The 15,034-nt window shown below is 41.0% G+C and overlaps 2 pseudogenes; both read left to right on the top strand.

Moving 5' to 3' along the window:
• The window catches only part of LOC108351588 (uncharacterized), a 55,684-nt pseudogene extending 47,629 nt beyond the window's left edge, over positions 1 to 8,055 (top strand).
• The window catches only part of LOC134478876 (uncharacterized), a 45,263-nt pseudogene extending 37,208 nt beyond the window's left edge, over positions 1 to 8,055 (top strand).
• Positions 8,056 to 15,034: the final 6,979 nt, after the last annotated feature.

Here is a 15,034-nt window from a genome sequence, read left to right on the forward strand (position 1 = left end):
TATTCAAGGAGATCTCACACTTGTGGTAGTAAAATGAACCACATTAATGAACCACAAACGCTGGGGCTTCACTACCAACCCCATGGCCACCAGCCCTGTGGCTACCCAGTACTTGCAATGTGGCTAGTTCAGAGTGAGCTATGCTGGAAGAATAAAATATGTCTTATATTCAAAGTATTTAGCACAACAGAAGAAATGAATACCGAAATAGTTTTATGGCTCCATGTTGAACTAATGTTTAGGATAAATTGGTTTAAGTAAATGACATTACTGAATTTAATTCCACCAGCTGCTTCTTGCTGTTTTAATGGTGATTCAAACATTGAAGAAGAAAGTTTCTGAGCAGCGATCCACAGAACTTTCTCAAACTGAGCAGAACTTTGGAGTAGAAGGTAAAAGATTAAAGAAAACACCTGTTGAGATGTTGCAGCATGGAATGTTCTTGGGAACATCAGGCTACTTGGGGATAGATTATCTGATGAAACGAATAGCAACCATGGGATTTGGGTTTGTGCGTGCATGCATGCCTGTGTGCCTGTGTGCGTGTGTGTGTATGTTTGGTACTTAAGAAATTGAGGAGTAGCCTTTTTTTCTCCTGCTAAATATGATCAGCCCCTGGCAAAAACCTTAGCCTTCTGTGGAACTGAGTTTGTGAATTAAGGGACCCAAAGCACAAATGTCTCTTTTGAGGTTAGTGTCATATTGCAATCTCTTCCAGTTCCAAGTAAGATCAACAGTCACACTGTGTTCCAGACAACAACCCCAAAGTGGAATTGGGTTATAGGAAACCATGCTTATTTCTTTCTTTGCTTTATGCCTTTGTGGATCTGACTTCCACACACTGAGCAGCCACTGCCCGGGACTTGCCTAGCTGGAGGGATTCACCCAGTCTCTACCATTTCCTCTTCCTCAACTGCCTTTTGGGATTTACATTTGTCTTTTCCTCCTATGGGCCATCAAGTATGCAAATTCACTTGGGTTTATCTATCTACAGGTTTTGGTAGGAAGGCATCATCCCAAAATGTCATCAGAACTGGAGGAACTCAAATTTGAAATCCAGAAATGTAAATTCGAGAGGCATGAACTTTATCAAATCCTGGACCTTTATATCTATGATGATTGGGACTACAGGTAGTCATTATGCCCAGTAACCTGTTCGCTGTCTTGTGCTCTCTCTCTCTCTCTCTCTGCTAACACAACATTACCTCATATCATGAGAGAGTTTCACCTCTCATCCTGGATCTTAAGAAGCTTTGGCAGGCATTGGCTTGTGAGATAACCTAGGTGCTGTGTTTTGGGTCAACCTCCTTTGCACTTGTCCCTGAGCTTGTATTAAGGTAGATTCTGTCAACAGACGGAAGGACCTGGTCACACTTGATGCATCTAAGTGAGGGAATGAGATTCCTGTATGCCATCACTCTTTTACTCTGATTTTGTTCATTATACACAGATTCTATGGCACCTCCATTGATGTAATTGGCATCCTAATTGTGTTTGTATATGGGATGGTATATATGTATGTGAAAGTATTTGTGGGTTTTATGCTTATGGTCAGGGAGTGTGGGGAGTTTGATGGGATCTAAGGATCTGTCTGATGGACAGTTTGCAGGTCATGATAGTGTGGAAGCCCACATGGATCAACAGAACTCTTTGCATCTTCTATTTACTTTGGTGGTAGATAGGACTCTCCTGAGGGAAGGAGGGGTTACAAATCCTCTTCCCTGTCAAAGTAGTTATGCCCTCTGGGAATTCAGGTAAGAATAGGAAACAAGGTTTGAGAATCCCTGTTTTCAAACAAAAGAAATCTCATCATAATTATCTGTTGGACCCAAGGCTGTGACACAGACTGGAGGAAACTTCTTACAGAATTAGTCAATGCCTTCATGCTTACCTGGCCAACTCTTGAAAGTCAGTTCCTTGGAATTGGTAACCTGGCTCTGTTGTCCTGTGCTCAGGATAATAAGTTTAATCAGCACAAATAGGACCCAGTTCAAAGGAGCAAGTATGTGGTATAAACTGGGTTTAAGTAATCCAGTCAATAGTCTGATTTCACGTAATCTTTTTTGACTGATTTGAACTTCATTATTTTTTTGACTCTATTGTTCTTTTTTTTTTTTTTTTAAGCTATCAACGGACCTAGAAATGGTGATTGTGGTAACAAATTCTGAACATTTGTTGTTCCCAAACAGGCATTTCACAGGTTCCACCCATTCCAGTACAGAGGGTCTTTGCAGAACCACATCTCCATAGCCTTTTTAGGAGTCCTTATTTCAAAATAAATGTTTGCTGATTTGCGCAGAAATATTTCCTTGAAAGAATTGTTGTTGGAGTCTCACTGTTGTGTTTTTACTCCAGTCTTTGTGTTTGTCGCATTCTTCCCTCCCCTCTCATTTCTTAAATTTGAATTTTTATTGGATTTTTTTTTTTTTTTACATTTCACCTAATTCTGAAATCATGGGTTCAAATGGTTATTTGTTCCTTGGGCCATGCCCTAACACAGTCTGGATGTTGAATTGCCAATACTTCAATCTGAACATGCGATGAGAATGATGGCTTTGCAAATGATAACCAACTCAATAAGTGATGCTATGGAGAGGTACAAGGAGCTCATATGAGTGAACAGTTCCTACCGGTGAGTCACTGACAGAGATGAGAACCCAGCACTAGGCAGGGAATGCTTCTGTCCTGTATGACTTTGAACAAAAGTCAGGGCTCTGGTTCTGTAGTGTCTGACTCTTAACAAGAAACCTGCCTCCTGGCAAGGGTCTTAGATTTGTAGCTCTTGGACTCAGTCGTCCTACCTGTGAAGAGTGTTTAAGACCCTCCAATTGTTTTCCACATTAATGATCCTCTACATAGAAGAGGTTCGCACCATGATGGGAATATCAATCAACTGTGAACCTCTAGGTCTCTGACAGGAGATTTAAAGATCTGTGATCCATGAGAAACACATGGAAAGATTGTATAGCTATTGGGTCTTCAATTACCCCTCAGAGGTGATTTCCCCACTATGTGAAGTTGGTTTTAGCATACCATGGACATATAAGCACCCATATGGACCATTTCTTCTTCCTTGATTCATATAAACTCTCTTAGTGTCAGGATTTTCAGAAGTACTTTGATTCATGTGGAATGTGGATTCTGGACTTGACCTCCTGTAATTGGTGCTAACTTGTATACTGTTATTCTGGGGATATCTGGGGATGAGGATCCTTGAAGTAATGATTGTACTGGCAAGAGTGATAGGTACATAGAAGCTGGCTGGGATTTACCATTTTTTGTTTCTGGTTCAGCATCAGGCACTCCCAGCTCCTGTGTGAACAAACTCAATTGAAGAACCATATACAGATTTTGCTGAATGAGAACAGAGAACTGCTGGTGGAGCAGTCTGAACTGCCAGCATCCTATTTGGAGGCAAAGGGGTTCTGTGAAGAGTCCAGAATGAACATCTGTGTCCACAGTGCCAAGCAACAGCAGGTAGGGTTAGGTCTCAGGGTCAGGTTGTCCTCGTGTTCACCATAAACATTGACAAACCATTATAACTGTCTATTGACTGACCTAGGTCGCATCCAAGTGTTCATTTATATGAAAATTTACAAGGCTTTCTGTGGAGATAGCCCTTTTTCAAGAAACTGCATGTTTGTAAAGCAAATGCTCCTGCTCTTCGAGAATCTGCAGTTTATTAGGAAGATAGGTTGATCACACATCACAACACTACATGTCATTATGTGTGGAGGGTGCTATGTGGGAGCTTCTCTTTAGACTTGCACAGGGCTTTGAGGGATGAAGAAAAAGCCCAGAGCTCATTTTCTTAACAGAGATCGTGTGAGAATCCAGGAATTAAGTAGTTTGTAAGGAGGAGAGAATGGTGGAAATGCCAAATAGATGGTGTTTATTGTGATTTTGTTCTTCCTCCCCCTTTTTCCCCGTATATGAAGATGGTGCCTTCATGCTTCATAGATCTTGGATAACTGACAGAGTCTGAGTAGCAGCCTGTCATTTCTATCTCATTTGAGGGCTCCTGGAGAGTTCATATCTGGGCCTTACAACCTGAAGCTGGTTAGAAGAGCAGGGATGTGGAAAAGGTTTCTCAAAGGCTGAGGGTTGGCATTAGAGTTGTGACATCAAGAAAAAAGTTATTCATATATACCCCCAATTCTCACTAAGAAAGGTGCATTGCTGTGAGGACCTGCATCTTCAGGGGCATGTGGGGAGGCCAGTTAATGACATGTGATTTTGTCCAGTCATTCTCTACCTTAGTCATTTGAGCTAGATCTCTCCACAAACATGAAGCTTTCTGTTTTGTGCCGGAAAGCAATCTTTGCATCACTTGTCCTGTTCCAGGAGGAGCCCCTTCTCTTATTTGTCTCAACAAACCCTTAAACCATCCAGCTATTTTAAAAATATGGATTAGATTCCTTCACTGTACCTGAATAGAGGTATCCCCCTGGAAGATTCTGGTGTGTCTCATTGGCTTCACCATGATCATGTGTAGTGAGCCATATTGGATTTGGGCCTGGCTGCTTTGTAACTGCCACAGTAAAAGTCATGGGATTGTTGGACAGAGGCCTCTCCCATGTATTTACGACACAGGAAGAAAAGACCAAGTAGTAAACCCGGTGTCTCCACTGCATGACCTCTGCTGAGCCCGGCTGATGCATGTGGAACTAACACACCTGGACCACACCTGGGTGGTGGTCAATTTACTTCTGCCTTTTGCTTCCTCAGCCTTTATCCTGGAGATTTAGGCTGGTCTTCTCGGATTTCTCCCTAATTAATTCAGGTCTCCTAGTTGGTCTTTTGTTACCGAAGTCATGAGCCAGGTAGTCACGAGCCAGGGTTTCCCACTGTGCTTCCCAGTTATTTTCTACCTGGAGACTTGGGTATATAAGTGGTGAATAAAGCTACAGGAGACTCTCACTCTTCTTCCTCACTCTCGCTCTTCAACTCTTCCTCTGTCTCTGTCTCTGTCTCTGTCTCTGTCTCTAATATATATTCCTCTCTCTTCCTCTCCTGGCTTGACACGATAACCTGTGTGTGTGTATGTGTGTTTCTTTCATCCCGTAGGCTTTCGCCCGATTCTCGGTACAGTGTCAGTGCTGGCGCCGACAAATGGAGGTCCCACCGAGATCGGAGAAGAAAGGGGGTACCACCTAAGGGACGTCCCTGGAGCACGGCCGGCATAGGAGAAGGGACGGATTGGGGTAAGATGGGCCAGAAAAGGCCTGGATGATTTGGACTAGCCTGAGTAAATCTTGTCATAAAAAAGGGACAAGGTAACGGTAAAGTGTTTTTGCATATGCGTTCTGTTAGAGTTATATTTTAGTCTTTGTACCCTGACTAGAGATAGTTTACACCCTAGACATGAGAGAGAATGGGTTTGGGAAAAACAGTCCTCCCGGACTCTCCGCAGATGCTTTGGAGAAAGAGAAAAACCTTTTCAGAGCTCTCCTAGGAACAGAGGGAAAGCAGGAGACGTCCTACCTCTCTGCTGGTTCCTATTGGAGAAATGCTTATTTCTGGTTCTGGGTTCCATAGGTAGGATATGTGTGTCCCTTCGGTGGGACACCATCTAGTTTTTTCCCTTTATGTCTATTGTCTGTCCTTGGTGTACCAAGCTGTCCATGTCTGTCAGTTTATGTCTGTGGTTTTTGTTTCTCTTGTTTAAATGTTTTATGTTTCATGTTCAAAAGAAAAAATGGTAAAAACTTTATCTGTCAATCGTTCACATCTTGATTTGGTTTTAACTCGTTTCAAAAAGGAAAAAATGAATAAAGAGCAGTTTCAATCGGCCTTTAGAGCCCTGCACCTGTAGCTAGGAGCATAGGTCAGCTGGAGAAGCTGCCCGGGGGTGAGCGTCTACATGAGCTGATCTTAAAGGCGCCAGCAGCTCCTCAGCTTCTATGTTAAGGGAGCGGATGGTTGTTTCTCTTAGAAAAATCCCTGACTTATTCTTAGCAGGTGACAAGGTACATCTCTTAATATTACAGCTAGAAAAAGTAAAATTGGTGCTTGGTCTAAATATTAAAGATATGTGTAGCCACTTCAATTTTGTTTCTTATTGGTTTTAAATGTATAAATATGCTCTACATGCCTTGGTTATGGACTATTGGCTTTTAAGTTATAGGATATGGTTAAAAAGGTATAATGTCAGTACCAAAAAGTTGACATAAAGCTGGTAATTTGGATAAAGTCATCCTAGACAACATGCAGCCTGAGCCAACCTAGGGAAATAGGTCTAAATTGAGAAAATATTTTTATGGAACTCTTATTCTAGAAACCAGGCTTCTAAAAGAATTTAGGACAATGTCTCTTTATTGAGGTATTGGAGACCACACCATCGTGCATTCATATGTAGGAATTGGCAGTCAAACTTTGTAGCATGAAGGATAGACTTGGTGTTTTGGAGACTGGATTTTGGAGACTAGATTGTTAGAGGTTGAGTTTTGCTTTCTAAAGTTGTGGTTTGCCCTGAAGTTATCTGTATTTTAATGCTAATTCCACTGCCCCAAGGACAGCTGCCTAGTCACATACTCAGAACTCTGGTGACTTCCCAAAGTTGTGGTTGTGCTCTGGTGTTTCAAGGAGAATTTAAGGATTGTGATTAAGGATTGCCAGTGTTACATTGACTAACTCAAACTTATTTATAATTGAGAAAAAAATCAAACAGGTAGAGATTGTTACAGGATTTACGAAGGATTGATGAGGTTTTAGAACTTGTGAGAGCATTACAGCCTGTTTGCTTACTTCAACCGCCATTTCAAGATAGATTTAGAGGATTGCTAACAGCCTTGTATTATGTAATTTTGTCGCTTCTTCAATGTAAAAAGTTAGAACTTTAAATCTTTCAGTGTATATGGAAATTTTTACTACAAATCTTTGCTCTCAAAATGAGCTTTAATATTTGGGGAATAGCTGTTACACTACTCCAGAAAAGAATATTTAAAACTAATTTTAAGCTTCTAAGGATATGTTAATTGCCAAAGTACCTCACCTTACCAGAGGACTTAACTTTGTTTTCCTCATTGGAGATATAGCTTCAGTTGTGTTAATACAGAATTGTAGGCTAGAGTCATGGAAGTATTTTAAAAAGAAACCTGGTGAAACATACCTTATTCCAAACATCAATCAAATTGGTTATTACAAAATACTGATATTTGGCCTATCACTTATACAAATTTTTCAGGCAAAATTGATAATTTTACTCTTTGCATGCTTTTGGATTTACTGTAAATTGTTCATGCAACCCATAGAAAATGTGCTTACTGTATTTATAGGTGTTTCATCTAATGAAAAGGCTACATTTATGATTGGATCACTTGTTTATTCTCTTGAGTTTCTGCTGCTTCAGCACAGATTATTAGATTATGTCCTGCAGCCACTGTTTTTAAATGTTAAAAAATCAAGCTTTCAATTCATATACAGATAGCCAATGTGTGGCTTGTGGTTTACAATTGATTTCAATTACTTAATACTTTGCTAGAGGCAAGTTTTCTACATGAAATCAGTGAGTGATGATTTCAGTGTAAATTGTCTGACAACTCACTGTCCTTTCAGTGCTCTGGCTCAGAGAACTAAACAAAACCATAGACCCAGCTCTTTGAAAATGGTAATGGAGTTGATAACACACCCTCACGAAAAGAGGAAGACTCCATTTGCTTACTTTCAATGCCCAGCCTCACCCTGCCAACTCAGGGATTTCTAAATAAGGCTAAATCTGGACCTTGTTTACAGGATTTGACATTTCTAATTAATGCTTATGTTTAGGCAAATAAAGCTGGTGAGGGGCTGGAGAGATGGCTTAGTGGTTAAGAGCACTAAGTACTGTTCCTTTATAGGCCATTTAAGAACTCAAACTGGATTGCCTGGACCCCTTAGCAAGGGAGGACAATGATACCAGGCAGATTATAGGCCTTACATAGAAACAATTAGTCAAAAAATCTCATTCTTTATATCACCAAAACAATAATTTGGTAAACAAGTCAATTTATAAATACTCAGTGTCCTCAATTTAATCCTCGAGGACTTATCTTAATAAATAATATTTTAACAAAATTTCAATAAATAAAAAGGGGGAGTTATCCCTGTATGCTAAATAATACTCTTTTTATTTCAATTTTAAAATTTGAATGCCAAGGTTTATGGCACCCTACAACTAGGCATACTTCTGCCTAGGTGAAATAGAAAGATCCACATATTGGCATGATCCTGTCCAGGTATTTTATATGGGGAAGAGGGAATCTTTGTGTTTTTTCTACAGGATGCTACAGGAGTGTGCCAGCTGCCTGAGTGGCTGGTGAGACATGCTGATCCTGGGAGCATGAAGATTCAGCTCTCATGGTTCGGGTTCCTGGAGTCATTCCTGTGCCCTTAGAGGAAGACGGAGGATTCCCCCTCATCTTTTGTCATCACAGAAATTCTGGCGTTGCTGCAGTCATTGTGTCCCGTCCCACTGCGGCCTGCGCTCCAACCCTCTGTGCACTGCTGATTGCTGGAGAAGACTGGACTCCAGCTGTTACCCCTGCCCCCCTCATTCCCCTGGTGACTCTTGCTGCCTTGACTGGTGTTGTTATCTTGCAGTCTGTAGCTTCACAGGAATGCCATCTGTGTGAAGCTGCTGTGGACTGGGGAACTCTGCCCTGGTTGTGCAGATCTCAGAAATGGTTCCATTGTCTGCTGGTTGTTCCAGAGAAGAATGACCGATCCTGAACTGTCCTGGGAATGGCTGCTATTGTAGCAGCCATTACTGCTGCAGCCATTGTGTCTGCAGTGTCTGGAGTTACCCTCCCCCAATCTATTGTTAGGCAAGCACAGTGGGTGAACTTTCTGGAGTAGTTGCTAACAATTGGGAATTCTAAATTTTATTATAGGAGCAGCTTGACTACGGCCCTTGGTGGTAGCAGCTGAGGAGAACCAGATGAGGTGCCCACTACTTATCGGGAGAGGCTCAACTTCCACAATCTCTTAAATTAATGCCATCTGGCCCCTGCTCTTTCGCCCCTGGGGTAAAGTAAGAGGAATGAGAGGATGATCCAATGTAGCTATCCTCAGGGACGGGCAACTTCCTCTGACCCTTGACCAATCTAAGACAGGAACCTTGGGGGTGACAAGGTGATCCTATGACGGATAAGGCTGGGGTTTGAGAGGTCGATCCTAAGACAGAGGTGGCTACATCCCGTTTAAATGTACGGGCCAGTCAAATGCTCCTCTGCCCAGTTTCTCCCCCAATAAACACACACGTATAGCCCAGAATGGTGTGTTACAGCATAAGTTCATTCATAGCCATTGGGTTGCAGTCCTAACTGCAAGAGTGGCTCGCCATGGCCGAGCTGGGCACTCTGTGAGGCATGTCTGATCTCTCTCAGACCACTACTTCCACCTAATAGTCTTTTATAAAAGAATAACGGGGGATATGCAGTGAGCCATATTGGATTTGGGCCTGGCTGCTTTGTAACTGCATGGCCACAGTAAAAGTCATGGGATTGTTGGACAGAGGCCTCTCCCATGTGTTTATGACACAGGAAGAAAAGACCAAGTAGTAAACATGATCCATAAAATTCTTTCTCTTCAAAAAACTACAACATAAATTTTGATTAGTTTAATGAACAAAGACTATTAAATGCACCTGTAGAAATTATTGATTTGAATCACTATAGATAATAATTTGATATTAAATACTGGGTAGTGGTATGGGATTGCATTTTAACTATCTGAATTATGCTGTTTCAAGGTTATGTTAAGTGAATTTTTTTATAGACATGTACAGTATTAACACGGCTTGCATTCAAATCATTGTTCTTTGTCCTTCATTTTCTTTTTGACTTTTTTTTAGTTTTTCATATTTAAAAGCATGAAGCATCTTAACATGTGTGCACAAATGAGTACAGTTGCTTGCAAAATGTAGGAGTGGGTACCCAATTTCCTGAGCTCGATTGACAAGTAGTAATGACCCACCAAGTATAGATACTGGACACTGAACTTAGGTTCTCTACTAGAGACCAAGTAAAACCCACGAGCCTTTTCTATAGGTCCTGCTTTTAATTTTTGTTAAGGGTTTAGTTCTGTGTGCCTTTCTTCTTCATGAAAACAAGTTTATCGCATTTGATACAAACAATTTTGGGTAAATATTCATCTTTAATAAATTGGGATTCATAATTTTGAACTGTATTTCCTATTGATTTTAGTAAGATGATATCATACTGACATATACTATCAGAAAATCCTGCATGAAGTCACCATGACTAAAAATAGGAATAGAGAAGGCTTAAAAATTATAATTCATTAAAGCTTGGTATGTCCACCATTCATCACATTAAAGTAAGCTCATATGTGGGAAAAGATACTTCAAATCAATCAGTTGAGGATTTGCCTTATTCTTATACAATCAACTCAGCTCATTTATATTCTACCACTGTGAGCAAATTCCCTGCCCAGGTGACTGCCATGTGGTTTTTCTAATCATTATCTTTTTGAATTTTGCTGTACATATGTCTAGTTTGAAAAATTTGAAACTTAATGAGGCTTGAATGGATTAAGAAAGAATCACCATTGTTTCCTTCATTTGCTCAGTCCTTTTTCTTCCCCTTCGCAACACAGCAAATTGCCTTTATTTCAGTATGCATCCACATTTCAACATTTAGTGGTCCTGAACAGGTTGGGGAGCATGACAGTGAGCCAGGAGCCAGGCCCACCAATCTGCAAACGATCTGTGAACATGGTGACACAGAGCTCCTCTGGGTCCCTGCTGAGGGTCTGAGGAGCAACACTGAAACCCATGTTTGCAGGGTCAGGGCTTCGTGTTCCAGCTGTCAGGCTCCACACCAGACCAGATGGGTGGTCAGGGTGGCTGAAGCCCTGTTCAAACCTCTTCAGTGTGTAAAAGCAAAGCAATTATGGGAAAAGGAACCAACTCAGAACCATGTGCACCAAGGACTCTCCACATGGCCTTTCACTAGGCATATATCCAAGGACCCTGAGTGCTGGCCCATCTGAGTCGCCATGTGACTGCTCTGTTCACCTCTAGACCTGAGCTCAAAGCTCAAGAGCTGATGGTGGTGGCAGGGCCGAGGACCCGGTGCTCCCTTCCCAGGCTGATAGCAGGTGAACATGTGTGGTCTGGAGCTAAGTGAGGGAGGCCAGCCTTTCTCAACCTCATCTGGTGGCTTCTGTCCACAGCAGGTGTTGGGTGGTGATGGGCAACAAGGGACTTGAGGAGGGGAAAGCAGCACCCCTTGATAAAGGTGGGGAGATGGGAAGCTGTGAATTCCTCACTCGCGGCCAATTTCAGAGGGAGGGGAGGTTACAATCTAAGCTTTAGCCAAGGGTGGGAGTGAAGGAGTGGGGACCATGGCTTGGATGGGGCAATCACTTAAGACTTAAGAAAGCAGGGGTGCAGCCAAAGCACCCCAAGCCTAGTGGTGGTCAGTCCCACAGCTGCTATCTGAAGCCTCCCCATCTATTCTAAGGGCCACCACACAGCTGTGGTGGATAGCAGGGCGGTCAAAGGCATACCCAGGCCAATTGCCAGCAGCAGGTGATTGTGTGAGATCTGGCTGTCCACAGTTGCATTAGCTGTGCCCACCGCTCCCAAAGGAAACCGATTTCAACACACCTTATTGATCCCAGAAGTTCAACCAGGCAGAGAGCAGTTATACTTGACAGATGATGTTACACAGCACAACTTAGGTATTTCAAATGGACAAGAAGTTAGTATTAGAGCAGTGTCTCCGGATGAAGTCTGAGTGGGGCTTCCTCTCCAGTACTTTGAGGTCGACAGATGGATCTAGAGAATTCACTACTGTGGAAAATGAAGACTTGGGTTGGATGGGGAAGGGAGGCCGGGGCCTTGGTGACTAATTGCTGTAACACAGTTCTTCTGGTGGCTGTGGCAGCTTCATGTTCTCTTTTGAAATCATCAAGCGCCTCAGTTCCTGCAGGATGACTTTGATGCTGTGGGAATTCTGCTACTTTTCCAGCACTGCCATGGCTCGTGGATCCACCACTCCATTGGAACTGCTCAAGCCGTTCATATTGACTCTTGTTACAAATCTCACAGACTGGGATGCTTCTCGATACTTAGGCCCACGCTCTATCTTAAGGCGGTATATTTGGTTTTCATAAATTGTTTGTGGAGGCCCAATTAACATGCCTATCCATCTTGTGAGTGTCATGTCTTCATCCTCCTCCAGACCCTAGCTAACTGTGCTGTCACCTACTCCTTTCTTGCCTTCTTCCAGCTCTTCCAACAGTCGGAAAATTCGAAGGACTTTTACTCCCGAGCCTGTGGTGGCTGCCATCTTGCATCGCTATCGCTCAAAGTCAGTCCTTCCTTTCTTCCTCTACCCCTAGGTCCCTTGCTCCTTCTCTCTCTCTCTCTCTCTCTCTCTCTCTCTCTCTCTCTCTCTCTCTCTCTCTCTCTTCCACAGGGTCTCATAAATCCCAGACTTGCCTGAAGCTCACTATATATCCAGTGATGACTTTTAATGTCTGATATTCACCAATAAATTATAGATACAAACAACCATGCCTGATCTTTTACAGTTTTGGAACTCATCCAAGGGTGTCTTCCATACTGGCATGTAGCCTGTCAAATGAACAACTTACCAATCTCTTCCTGTTTCTTCTTTGTTCCCTTCCTTCCTTCCTTCCTCTCCTCCTTCCTTCCTTCTTTCCTTCCTTCCATGCTTTCTTCTTTCCCTTTTTTTATTTTCCTTCTGTGATTTCTGCTCATGCATTTTCTTTTCATTTTGATTTTGAAGTTAAAAGCTATTACTGATGTTTTCACTTCTTGAAACCAGAAAGCATGAGCTGTAGAGCATTTAGACTTTCATATGTAGAAATCATTGTGTACCTATAGCAAAAACTATATACATTAAAGGTGGCAGAAGCATTATTGTCTCAAAGTACTGGCTCTGTTCTTCAATTATTATTATAAAGTTTTATTATTATTAATAGTCCATGTAACTAATATGTATACTATGAATATCTGCATTTTGAAAATGACAAAGGGTTATAAATTACATTTTCAATGCAGTAACACAGAAACAAGCATTTTCTAATATTCTCATTCTAGAGCTAATATTTTATCTATCATGCAAATGTATTTTAGAGAAATTCATTAAGGATCCTCCTCTTGCTTAATTTTAGGTGACATTATCAAAACTTCTGAGAAAAAAGGAATACTAATGTGATTGTACTTAGTATCTTAAAGTTGAAATTGGTAAAAAACATAACACTAGGATGAATTTTTTTACAACTTGTGATTTCATTGAATAGGCATGAGATTAGACATGGCTTGTGTCATTCTTAGAAGTTCTTACAAGAAAGTAACAGGAGAATTCTTTCAGAGCTTCAGTGATTCATGTCATTATTTGAAGAAGATGCTTACCAGTTTTATCTGAGTTTACTGTCTAGGTGAGGTGTTTCCAGGATGTTTGAATCTTATTATAAGAAGTCACAGAGAGCAAGGTGACAAAGAAATTTTATTCAAAAGCAAAGTGAGAAACACTGGTATTCAGTGTAGCCTTAATTTGTGGACTTCCTGAGAAGGAGGAATTGCTTACTCAGAGTTCAGTGTGGATATTTCTGTTTTGATTGACGTTTTTTTGATTAAGTAAGCCTTAATTTACTGTGAACATCAGTCTCCATGATGCATTTGATTTAACCAAATGCATATTCAATTATCACTAGGTATATGACATTAAACAGGATGTTTCCTTTGAAAGTTTTTCCAGAGGATTCAATACGACTTACTGAGTATATATTCTAAACTGGCTCAGGCCAGTTGAAACAGACTTCTCCCTCCAGTATGTGGATATGCTCTTGAATACTTTTGAATGGAAGTTGATCATGAAAGAGAAGTTAATAAATAATGTTATGTGCAAGGAGTCTTAGTCCATTGTTTGATATGTATACAGCTTCATGCAGGTGAGATGAGATGAGCTACTTCATTGTTAGGTATATTTCTAGAAGGTAGATTTTATGCAGCCTAAGTCAAGTGAAGTCCCAAGTTGAAGTGCTTTGCCCATACCTATATGACTCACTCAAGCAATTTTAGTGCTTTTGCTTGTATCGTTACTTAGGCTCAGTACAGCTCCCTGCTTCTTTGATGTTTGCTCACACTCAGCTCAGTCAGTGACTGCATCTCAGTAGCTACTTGACTTATTTGGCTCTTGTTATTTGTCTTCCAATTTAATGGTATCTTCTTCAAGGATCAAACAATTTGGTCATTTTACGAATATTAATAAAACTAGTCATAAGCCCTTATCAAATGATATCCAAGTCTCCTATGCTGACATAAAATGGAACTGTCACTCCAGAGGCTTGCTGAGCTTCAATATGAACTTCTAACTTCATGATGAGTAAATAACCTTCATCAATTGCTTATAAGAAATTCATTTAAATTTTGACAATTATGTTGGGCCAGCAAAAGGGAAAAAGGACTTGCAGAACAAGCTTAACACCCTCACTTTAATCATAGGAATCCATAGATAATGACCCATTACAGAAATTGGCCATCTGGCCTATACACATGCTGTGGAATCAGAAGACCTATGTGAACACACAGACATGCAGCACACACATGCACACATGCACACACACACACACACACACACACACACACACACACACCAAAAAATAATAAACTATTTTTTTGAATTTTCTAATATTAATATGTCATGCCCTTACTTTATTCTGACAACTGATTTATTTCACATATGTGGATCCATGGTTTACAAAATAGTATTCATGATCAATGGCAATTATAAAGGTCAAGAGGACATTTTCATGAGTTCAAGGTTATAAATTTTTAATTTAATATTCCTCAGTACGTGACCACCAAGAATTAGTGTGTGATATGGTGTGTGTGTGTGTTTGTGTGTGTGTGTGTGTCTGTCTGTCTGTCTGTCTGTGTGTTCATGCCTATGTGTTCAAGCAGAAGACAGAGAAAGTAAATAGTATCCTCTTTTATGATTTTCTACAAAATTTTCTCAATTCAAAGCCTTTCACTTATACTGATGCTATCTTGCTGTGC

Source organism: Rattus norvegicus, chromosome 12, assembly GCF_036323735.1.
Source record: "Rattus norvegicus strain BN/NHsdMcwi chromosome 12, GRCr8, whole genome shotgun sequence".
NCBI classification, from domain to species: Eukaryota; Metazoa; Chordata; class Mammalia; order Rodentia; family Muridae; genus Rattus; species Rattus norvegicus.